Source organism: Bidens hawaiensis, unplaced genomic scaffold, assembly GCF_021521415.1.
Source record: "Bidens hawaiensis isolate Kalapana, Puna unplaced genomic scaffold, B.hawaiensis_p1.1 tig00010810_1, whole genome shotgun sequence".
NCBI classification, from domain to species: Eukaryota; Viridiplantae; Streptophyta; class Magnoliopsida; order Asterales; family Asteraceae; genus Bidens; species Bidens hawaiensis.
The window spans coordinates 225,777-237,819 of record NW_027491832.1 but is presented as its reverse complement, the minus strand read 5'-3'; positions in this window follow the sequence as shown (position 1 = coordinate 237,819).

The window sequence follows — 12,043 nt, the reverse complement described above, 5'->3', positions numbered from 1 at the left end:
TTCATTATGTAATCATTAGGGTTTCTAGAAGGAATGTCTGGGCCTATAAATATAATCCTAGGTTTCATGCATAAAAGGATGATATTTCACGAAATACGATAGCATAACATTCGGAGCGATTATTCCTCTTTTATGCTACCTCGTACCACCACCGTCACGAAACCCTAGACATTGTTAGTGCATGCGTCTATTGCTTTCGTCTTTGTCAAATGAAAATGCGCGGTGCTTTAAAGGAGCTAAAAGTTTTATCAATTTAGATGAAGTATAAATGAAGATATTATTATATGAAGTGATGGAGAATTTGAATACAAGCACGTGGGCGAAAACGACACGTAAAACGGAGCTATAACGAAGAAGTTATGTGCAAAACAGTTTTCTGTTTTTCTAGGGCGTAACATATGCAGCTGAAAACATATCTGCTGGAAACATATGCGCCCGAATTATGCGCTGGTTGAGAACGTATACGCCAGAAATGCTCTAATCACCCTATAAATAGTAATTTTGACATATGTTTTCATAACTCTTTGGTCCAGAATGTATATGTAGTGATATTTGTCATATCTTGTTATAAACCTTGAGATATATGAGAAATAGAGAGAAGATAATGAGAAACCTTGTTGTTTTCGATCAGGTTTAGAGATTCCGCACCTTCACGTTGATTATAGATATCGATCTACGTCTTGTTCACGACACGAACACGTTCCTACAAGTGGTACACGAGCTTTGGTGCTCGATATCGGAAGAAAATAACAAGATACACTCGTTTCACGTCAAAAATTCGATTGATTTCTCAACTCGTTAAAAAGTTTGTTTTGGATTTGATAAGTGAAATCATATCCAAAAGCTTAGCGCCTTTCGGTGCTCGATTCTACAACTAGTCGCTGAATCTCGTGCTTAAACATTACTTCTAACGTGCTCGATTTTGATTCCTTGTGTTCGTATTAATCGGTTTGATTTTTGATTGATTCACATCGAAATCGGTTAATGTTTTACGTTTAGAACTGTTTTGGATTCATCTACGAGTAATTTCGAGTTCAAATCTATGATTATTTTGATATCCGGTTGAGTTTTCGAAGTTTCCGGTTTGTTTATGGCTGTTTTCATGTAATTCCGGCGAATTTCCGGCCATAACCGCTTTTCCGGCAAGTATAACCATATTTTCCAGCCACCATAACTGAAAAATCTTGCTGCCTAACTAACTTTTCTGGTGTTTTATTCTAGTTCGGTTCAGATCAGATGTTTAAACACGTAAAAATTCGAGTACAGATCGCATTCGCATGATAAACGGGTTGAAACAAACCTGAACTTGCTGTCTACTGTGTTATCGAACCAAAAACGAGCTGAAACGAACCAAAGCTTGCTGAAATTTGCTGCTGTTTGGTGTTTAAACAAGCTATTAACGAGCTGATACGTGCTGAAACAGGCCAAAGACGCGCTGAAAATACTGATTTTCCTGCTGAAACGTGATGAAACAGGCTGAAAGCATGCTGAAACAAGCTGAAAAGTGTAAAAAAACGTGCTGAAAACATGCTTATTTGTTGATTAAACAAGCTGAAACGTGCTGATTTTTTGAAAAACTTGTTAAAACTAGCGGATATTTGCTGAAACGCGCTGTTTACCGCTGAAATTGCTGAAACGAACAGTTTAAGTTCGAAAACGAGCTAAAACGAACCAAAATTTGCCGTTTTGCTGATAAACGAGCTGAAACGAACCAGAAAGTTGCTGAAATTTGCTGTTATGCTAATAAACAAGCCTAAACAAGCCAAAAAGTTGCTGAAATTTGTTGAATTTAGATCACAAAAATTTGAAAATTTTCAAAATGGAATTTTCGAGTTTGTTTAACATTGAAGCTACATCGAGAAGAAACAAAATGAAAGTTTTGAACAAAGAATTTGTTGATTTTAAGATGATGACCGGAAAATCATTTGATCGTTTAATCAAAAGATATTGTGTGACATTTGAGCCAAAATAAGGTACACCTCAGTACGTATTTACCGATTAAGCAAATAAACGCCTGTTGCGTAACAAACGAACGATCAACCGAACGGGTCGGGTTATGACCAAGATATCTCGGGGGGGCATTTATAAGTGATATACGATCTATACAAGCTAAAATATTAGAAATATGGTCTTAGTTTGATAGCAAACAAGTTAAACGAAAACATGCTCGTTTAACCACCCGCAATAGATTTAAACGCGAAAGATAGTTACAAACCAAGCATTGTATCATCCGTTAAGCCGAAAAAGACTTACCAAACACTTATTTGAAATGTTTTAAGCGATCCGTGGAAATATTTTTGATTTTTACAAACATATAGTCTGTTTTTATAATTTTACACAAAACTAGCCGAAAAACACTCGTTTTCGCGTTGTTTAACGCACCCGATAAGTTTTTCGTGCCAAAAACCGAACCCGAACTAAATTTGGACCGGGCTTTTCGTATTTGGGCTTGAGAAATCAGAAACTTGGGCCAAAATGGGCCCATGGTGGGCCCATGATGGTCCGATCGCAATCAGCAGCCCCCCCCCCTTGTTTTTCTTTCACATTTAAACTAGATTCAAGCCATTTTTAACATCATTTCTTGGAAAACTCTGGACACCACTTCTGTTTCAGCCAGAAAACTTCCAAAACCCTAAGGTAAGAGCTTAAATAAGTAACTTTTACACTTGTTTAAACTTGTTTAATACCATAAAAACATGTCTTGGTTACTAAAAATCATTCCTAACCGTGTAAAAATCCTAAAAATGGTCCATAAACATGTTTTCATCATACACATGGTAAGGAACCTGTTTTGATAATTTTTTTGGCCATAAACACGGATTAAAGGGTTGAAACGACGTTTTTACGGTTCAAAAGTTCGTTTTTGTACACTAGCCGAAACCCTAACTTAAGGGCTGTTATGTTGATAAAATATTACTTGGTTTGTGATATAGGACTTGTACCTAGCTTTCTTAGAAGCACAAGAACCTGAAAACTTGATTAAAAGGTCGGAAACGAGCCAAACCCGCTAAGGTAATGCCGAAACACTCGCTTACGGGCTATTTAGGTTAAGGTTGTGATGTGAATATTTTTAGGACTTGAAATTTTTCAGGGACATCAGGAATCATGTCAGTGAGTCCCTGTTCAAATTTGGTAATTTTTCGACCGTCCGAGATCATTTGGCGAATTTATTACCAAACTGGGACGTTTATTTGGGAAAAATAGCTAAAATACTTCAAAAATTATGAAATTTTTCTGGGAACTCAGATTTGATGTATTTTGATCACATATGAATTTTTGGATCATTTGGAGAAGTTTAAAGGTGTTTTGTTTATTTACGTTCGTGTGAATTTTTACAGCCGAATTTGGGCCGAAAAGAATATTGCACGAGCTTTTTACATTCTGGAATTGATGCAGGTTGTTTTGGGACATGAATTGAGTATTCAGGAATTTTTGTGGATTTTTGGAAATTGTTTGGGATAGACGGACGATTTTCAGGCGAAATATAGTTGATAAAATGAATTTTTATAAATTAATAAATCAGTAAATAAATTCTAGAAATATTTTTATAAAAATCTACATATTTTAATTGATAAGTGGTTAAATTTTCATAATTTAATGATTAACGGTTAATTAATTATGCTAATCTGAATATTAAACAAATTCAGTTTTTATAAAAACCGGCAAGTTCGCGACTAGTGAACTTGCGGGAAAATCAGAACACCAAGAGTGATCAAAAATCATATTTTTGGACTAATTAAGTAAAAAACGAACTTTTCTATGAGAAACCTGGACAATCTTGGTGGATTGTGCGCGTTTCTTCTCAAATCAGACTGAATAAACGGAAACGGGCCCCGTGACTAATCCGGGACCCCAGTATGTGATCCTTCTTTATAATTTAATCATTTTATTAACCAATACATTTACTCAAGCTTATTTTCCCATAACTGTTTTCTGAACGCGTAAACGAACAACTTGGCCCAGCTGAGAAATCGGGAGTCTGAGCCAAGTTCGATTTTAAGTATTAGGCATTGAACAACATCACAACCTAAGCCTACTGCCACTTTCTGGGCGTCCCAACTACACCCCGATTAGTTATACAGCCCAGATTAGTATTGAGATTATAATAATATTAAAATATTAATATTATTATAATATTGATTATAGGGATTACTGATAGCAGACCAAACGAACCACGAGCTGATACAGTACTGATTATCGACTAAACCGTGAGTTTCATGACGCCACTTTTAAACTGTTTACGAACTTTTGGGGTGAAAAGCATGTTTGCTTATATCTATATACTTATCTGAAACATGTGATGATGTGAATTATCTAAGTGCTAACACACGAAAGTCCCCACGATCACAGTTATTAACTTCGAGCCGGTGGCTTGTGAATAGTACTATTGGTTTGACAAACCCAAACGGAGCCGGCACGGTTTGCCGAGACACCAAAACCGTTTGCACCTGACCATAATTTTTACGAACCAACTATGTAGTGTTAGACATAGCTACCGGGGCATGTTGTGGGCGGAAAGGGGCCACAGTGGTTGATTGAGCGTGGGAAATGGAGGCACGCAGCACGAATAGTCCAGGCTTAGCATAATTACATCACATACATCATTTACATACATACATACTTATTTCATGATTACAAGTGTTGACTTGTGAACACTCATTACTGTTTTCTTGAAACTCGTGAAACTCACCAACTCTAGTAGTTGACCCGTTTTAAACTGCTTTTCAGGTGTACCTAAATCGGAATGATTGGGCGATCTGTTACTTGCCTGAAGTGTGTGGTTGATGCTATGTGAATAGAAGCAAGGGCTTTATTAGTAAGAATGTATAGTTAACGAACTAGTTTTGTTTGTATCACCTAGACTGTAAAACAATGATAGAACAAAGAAATGTAATATATTGTAAATTAGTTTGTAATGTTTCTTTATAAACAATGTGTTGATACTAGAGGTGTCTGTTACATTCCTGTTTTACGCTTCCGCATTGTGCTAGTCGGGGTGTGACATATTGCAAGCTTGTGAGCGAAATGAAGCATATCGAAATTGAGAGACATGAGTTCGAATACATTGATAGATTGGCCGATATACTCATTGACCTTTCACTGGAAGATTGGAGTATAATTATTATGTTAATACAATCAGTTCCCAACAAATACAATAGTCTTAAACTCTCCCAATTCATCGAGAAGCTAACAATGCACGAAGTAATTGAAAATTCTGAGAAGGTTGTGAAGGTTGATGATGAGATTGAAGTTCAAAATGACCACTCTGAAAAGTTTGAAATGATTGATCAACTTCCTGAAAAGATTGTCAAATCTGAAGAACTATCACAGCCAGAATTTTAGAACACTCCAAAGTTCGATAATGATAGTGGTTCAGAATTTGATGAAGAATTGGTTTTGGAATCATGGTGTCAGTCTACTTGTGATCCTCTGAAATTGGAATTGAGGGAAATTAAGGTTGAGGATGAAGCTGAGCTAAGGGAACTGAACCTATCCTCAAACAAGTCAAAACAGAAAGTTCAGACATCCCGACTGTGAAAGTCGAGGAGGTTAAGTTATTCAAGGTACACTCTGAACCTTCTGATCATTATTATGTTAAAATCAAATCAGAGTCTAATCATGAGTCGTTAAACATTCATAACGTAAAGTCATGTGAAAAATTTGAGTTACTTCATAAAGAATGTTTAGTAAAAGATGTGGAGAATAAATTGCTAAAAATTCACAATGACTCTTTACTAAATGAGCTTCAATGTATTAAGGAAGCTTATGCTAAGCTTCAAACATATGAAAAGGCACCTGGGGAAAAGATTGATCAAAATGAGAAAACAAATTTTAATGTTAAAACAAACTGTTAATTAAAAGGTTGATTTGAAGCTTAACAGTTTCAAAGTAGCATCTCTCATCCTGGAAAATATTCTCCCTAAACAGATAGATAAAGATGAAATATCTGGGGAAGTTGTCTATGGTTATAATGATCATGGTTTGGGTTATAAGCAAGTTCCAACCCCAATTTCCTCTGAGCCTCTAAAATCTGAAAATAAAAAAACTGGGCGTGATCGTGTTCAAGAACCTCCAGTTAGAAAGTTTGTTGATCGGAGAAGATGTTTTAATTGTAATGAAGCAGAGTATCTGTTCTTTGTGTGCCCTAATCGTTATAAGCACGGTCATGGTAATCATAAAAATTTGTTAATAAGGTTGAATTCGTACATGGTACAACATCTGATAGCAAGAAAGAAATCTAGTCTCGAAATCGATCCGATTAGGATTTCTTTGTTCGAAAAGAGAAATGTATGCAAACTAAGGAACATTCTTGTTATAAGAATAGTCCTAAGTTCGCTTGCATTCCAAAATCAGATGTTGATACATCTAAAATCAACCAATATGTTCTTAAAACAGAAAACAAAAGTTTCAAAATTCAAAATCTAAAAATACGAGCTCAAGTGTCAAATCTAATTTGAATTTTAACGTCAAACCTAAAGTTGTTGAGGTTGTTTATTTGAAAGACTATGATACAAAAAGGTTTGAAAGTTTAAAATTTTACGTGAAAAGATCCAAGTCAACATTATATCATTGGATCATTAAGAAAAAGGACTCAAATGTCAAACCCAAACAAGATTTTGTTGAGAAAGGTTCTGAAAGTTCGGATAACATTGTCATATCTGTAAAATCCGAAACTTCAGAAAATTCAAATGTTTTAAATGTTAATTCTGAGTGTTCAGACATCAAGTATTCTGTTGTAACAAATTTGTCTGAAACTCCTGAATATGTTGAGAATTTTGAAAATGTCATGAGGTCCAAGACCAATCGGGCTTGGATTTCTCTGTTTTCATAAACTGTGTGTGCAGGGGCTCCCATAAGTCATAATGTCTATCATTGGAGCATGGTTGTGCTAAACATTGCGAAATTAATGAAGGGCGGGGCAAACACAGGAAATCTAGAAAGATGGAGCTCATTACGGTTTGCTTTTCATGTCCATTTTGGATTGCTTTACTGTTTATTCTTGTTAATGAGGCTGCCATTGCGATTAATTAAAAGTGGTCTAAAAAATAGCTGTAGACCACATCAAACAGTAAAGTTTATTTTTTATAATGTTTTTGATTTTAGGGGGAGTAAAAATTTTGAGAAAATTCAAAAACATTTAAGAGAGTTAACAAAAAAAAGAAGGAAATCAAAAATGAGTTTTTGAAGCAAAAAGAGAAGATGATAGTACATTTATCATCTGGTCCCAAATCCAGTAAAAAGTAGGCATAAAAGGCTGTGTGCTTAAATGTATTAGTGCATTGGTAGGCCTTTAAAACAAGCAAGTAAGGAAAATTAAGTGATATAAACCTAAATACAGCCGAATCTAATGGATTAGCATCTTGAAGCTTAGTTAATATCTATGAAAAGTTTAAAGATTGCTGTTTGTCCATGTGTTCATTTTGCAAAGAAATTCAGCTTATTTTTCTTTTTATTTTGCAAAGAAATTCTATTTGATTTTTTCTTTATTTTTATTCAAATCTTGGATCTTCTTCTGCGCGATAAGATTATCCGACCTGATGGTTAAGATTTGGATATTCTACATTATTTTCTTGGTGTTTCGTATAAAGCTTTGGACTTTCTCCGCGTGATAATATGGTATTATCCAAATTGATTGTTAAAGCCTTATACAACTTCAACTTATTTTATTTTTTATTTTTGTTAAAATGGAATCTTATCTGCGTGTAATAATACCGATCTTAAGGGAAAATTTTAACGTTTTGAGTTGTTTTGTTTTATTATTTTTGCATGAGTCACAGCTAATCGATTTTGAGTAAATAGTGAAAAAGTGTACATGTGAAAAACTCACTGTATAAAGATATACAAATTATGTCTGATGGGTGGGGTCCACAAAAGATTCGAGCTTAATTGAACCAATTAAATGTATCACAAAAATTCCTGAATCATTTGTTTGGTAGGTTTAGGTGGACAACAATACCAATGACTGACTTAACACCAGTCATAATAAACGCTAAAAATAAAACTTTGATAGAATGACAATTTGATCAATATGATTTCTATTCAAACTCACAAAATTATGTATTGGTTTACATGTATGTAAATAGCTTTGAATTTCATTTGTTTACTATCTTTATTGTTTTTCATTAAAACCAAAAAGATTTTATTTTTTCCGTTTTATTTTCAACTGTTGATGTTGGAATACAAAAAGTTTATAAAAATCAATCGGAAACATACTTAAATGTCAATGTTTTTAAGATCATTAATTTGGATTTGATAAACAACTTTTTGTTGATATTTGTGATGGTAAATTGTCAAACAGTTGAAAAATCTTTACAAGTTTTTGAGTATGCTTACATTGTTAATTAAGATTTTCAATTTACAAGTATCATGAGTAACAGGTCCCATCAAGACATGAAGCTTGAGGTGGAGTCTGTTAGATGATCAAGAATTGAGGGGGAGAGTTTTTGAAGATTAAGTTCTGGAAAGTGTCAAAGACTATACAAATAGAGATGATAACGTTTAAACAACTGTTTGAAGCTTGATGTCAAATGTTCTTTGCACTTAAGGAAGAAATTGATAATTTGAAAGAGATGTGTTGACAAGACAGGTGATACCCAGAGCTAAAATGTTAAAGCACTTAATTTGAATGGAAAGACTCGGCAATCCGAGGGGGAGTCTGTTAGTGCATACGTCTATTGCTTTCGTCTTTGTCAAATGAAAATACGCGGAGCTTTAAAGGAGCTAAAAGTTTGATCATTTTAGATGAAGTATTAATGAAGATATTATTATATGGAGTGATAGAGAATTTGAATACGAGCACGTGAGCAAAAACAGCACATAAAACGGAGCTATAACGAAGAAGTTATGCGCAAAACAGTTTTCTGTTTTTTTGGGGCATAACATATGCGCTAAAAACATATCTGCTGGAAACATATGCGCCCGACTTATGCACTGGTTGAGAACATATACGCCAGAAATGCTCTAATCACCCGATAAATAGTAATTTTGACATATATTTTCATAACTCTTTGGTCCAGAACGTATATGTACTGATATTTGTCATATCTTGTTGTAAACCTTGAGATATATAAGAAATAGAGAGAAGATAATGAGAAACCTTGTTATTTTCGATCCCGTTTAGGGATTCTGCACCTTCACGTTGATTATAGATTTCGATCTACATCTTTGTCACCACACGAACACATTCCTACAGACATTCCTTGTAACCTTTTCACTATTCAAAACGATATATTTTGATATAGTGAATCTTTCTCTAATGCTTCTCATTATTACTGATCATTTACTTTCATACTAATCTTCATTCCCAATCTTTGAATATACTGATTCCGCTGGTATATTCAGAAGGCCTTTGGGTTATTAGATCTAGTGTTCTCTTGTCAACCACTATTGGTGTTGCACTAGGTCCGGTCCTGACAAGTGGTATCAAAACTGTGTAAGCTCTCTGAAAGCCACGGGATTGAAGTTTGAGTGTCAAAGTTTGAAGCTTTAAAGGGTATTGTGTGAAATAGTTTCCAGATCTGAAGAAAGGTAACCAATGGATGAACAAGAAGTATCAACTAACAAGATACCAAGGCTGTTGGGACAAGAAAACTACATCAAATGGAAAATCCTATTTGAAGCTGCAGTGAACTACAACGATACAAAACTGTGAAACTCCATTAGAGATGGTCCCTATATTCTTAATGACACAAAAGGAACCAATAAGTGCTGGAAAGACAAATGAAAAAGTAGGGATGACAAAGCCCTGTCCATGTTGAAGTTAGGATTATCTTGGGAGATATTGACCAGCGTGAATCATCACACTAGTGCCAAGGCAATGTATGATGCTGTTGTGGAGATGTTCGAAGGAAATGCTAAGCTAAGAGACATCAAGAAGGATATATTGAAACAACATCTTGACAGATTCAAATTCAAAGATGATGAGAGGTTGAAGTTAGTTCTACAAAGATTCATGGCAATAGTAAATGAAATCAGAACAACAGATCTAGAGATCTCTGATATTGACTTAAACAAGAAACTGCTCACATCTTTATCTGGTGAATGGTATACTGCAAACAAATTTATCAGAGAAAGACAAATTTCCCCAACTTTAAGTTGGATGATGTGATTTCATTCCTGTAGGCTGCTGAGCATGAAATAATTGAGAATTATACGTTGAAGGAGGAGAAACTCAACTTTCTAGTGACTAATGCAATGTGGCTCCTTTGGGCAATGCATCAGCAAGATCTCAACAGCTGCACCCAATTGTTGAAGAACCATCAGAGACAAACTCTATATGTTGTGCAAGTCAGCAGAGATTTAACATTCAAATGATTGAGGACAATGATAGTGCATCAACAACCAGTGGGCATCCTCCATATGTTCAGAATTCAGGATAAGGATCAAGCCTTATTCTCCATGTTTACAGACTCAAGAATATTTGGAGCAAATTGATATAGATGAGTTAGAGGACATGGATCTGAAGTGGCAGGCTGCTATGCTGGCAGTGAGGAGAAAAAGACTATACAATAGAACTGGAAAACTAACATTTGCTGGACCAAATGACCGGATTGGATTTGACAAATCAAAGGCCATCTACTACAACTGTCAGCAGCCATGACACTTTGCCAAAGAGTGTAATCTTTCAAGGCAGTTTGGAAATCAAGTGACTCAAGCCCAATTTTATCAAAATCAAAATCAACAGAACTATCAACAAAGAGTCCAACTTGTGAATCAGAACCCATATCAACAGAATAGGCAACAACAGCAGATTCCACAACAACAAAGAAACAGTCAAATGCAGATTCAAGGAACCCAGGACAGGGGAGCTGTTAATGCCACAAATTAGAATATAGATAAGGGAAATGTTGTTGTAACTATGACTCCTCAAGATGGAGATTTTGATTGGAGTAATCATGCTGCTGAAATGGAAAAGGCCAATGTAGCTTACATGGCTAAAGTCAATGAAGTTAGGCAATCAACAAACTCTCAGGTAACCACTGAACCTTCTACTTCTGATCTTTTAATTATTATTGATGATCTTAACAGAGAGATTGGAAAATGGAAGTGTGAGTGTGGAAGAAAAGATGTACTTCTGAATGTCTATGGATCAAGTGAAACGACATATGACAATCAGATCAAAAGCCTAGAGGAAGACTGTATATAAGCCTATAAGGTTTAGTCCAAGCTGAATCTGGAAATTGATGTTCTGAAAATGATGTAAACTGATGAGAAAGTTAAGAACGCTGAACTACATATTCGGGTGGACTTTCTTAAAAATCTTGTGTCCACTGGGAATATTGTGGGACACTCAGAGAAGATGAACCTTGAAGATAAATACAAGAAAGTGCCACCTCCATTCTATGACAAGTATCCATTAAAAGTGGATAAGGAACAAAAAGAAGAATACCTAAAACAACTTAAGAGTGTCTTTGAGGATAGAAAGGAGTTTGTGGAATTATATGAGAATGTCTCTGTAGACAAAGAAGGTGAGTTTGTTGTGATACAAAAGGATGCATCTGCTCATGAGGACTTAAAGAAAGACAAGGCAGAAGAGAACACCAGCGAATATTGAAGAACGGGTTCCGTAAAACAGATCATTTACTACTGGTATCTGGTACGATGAAGAAGACTGACCTCCATAATCCGACCCGACAACAGGTGACTGGTACGACGGCTGACTATTAAAAACACCAGGTAACTGGCCTCCATAATCCGACACGAAATACTCCTAACATGTATAAGTTAAAAATCAAACAACAATAATAATAATAATATTTTAATACTAATAATAATATAAAAAATAATATTTTAATAATAATCATAATATTAAATAATAATAATATAATTATATATTTAGAATCATAATATTTTAATAATAATAATATTTTAATAACAAAAAATAAGATTGTAATAATAATCAAAATAATCATAATAATAATAATAATAATATAATAATAATAATACATTAACAATATTTTAATAACAATAACTTTTTTATAATAATATTAATATTTTAATAATAATTCTAGTAATACTATAATAAAAAATTAACAATAACGGT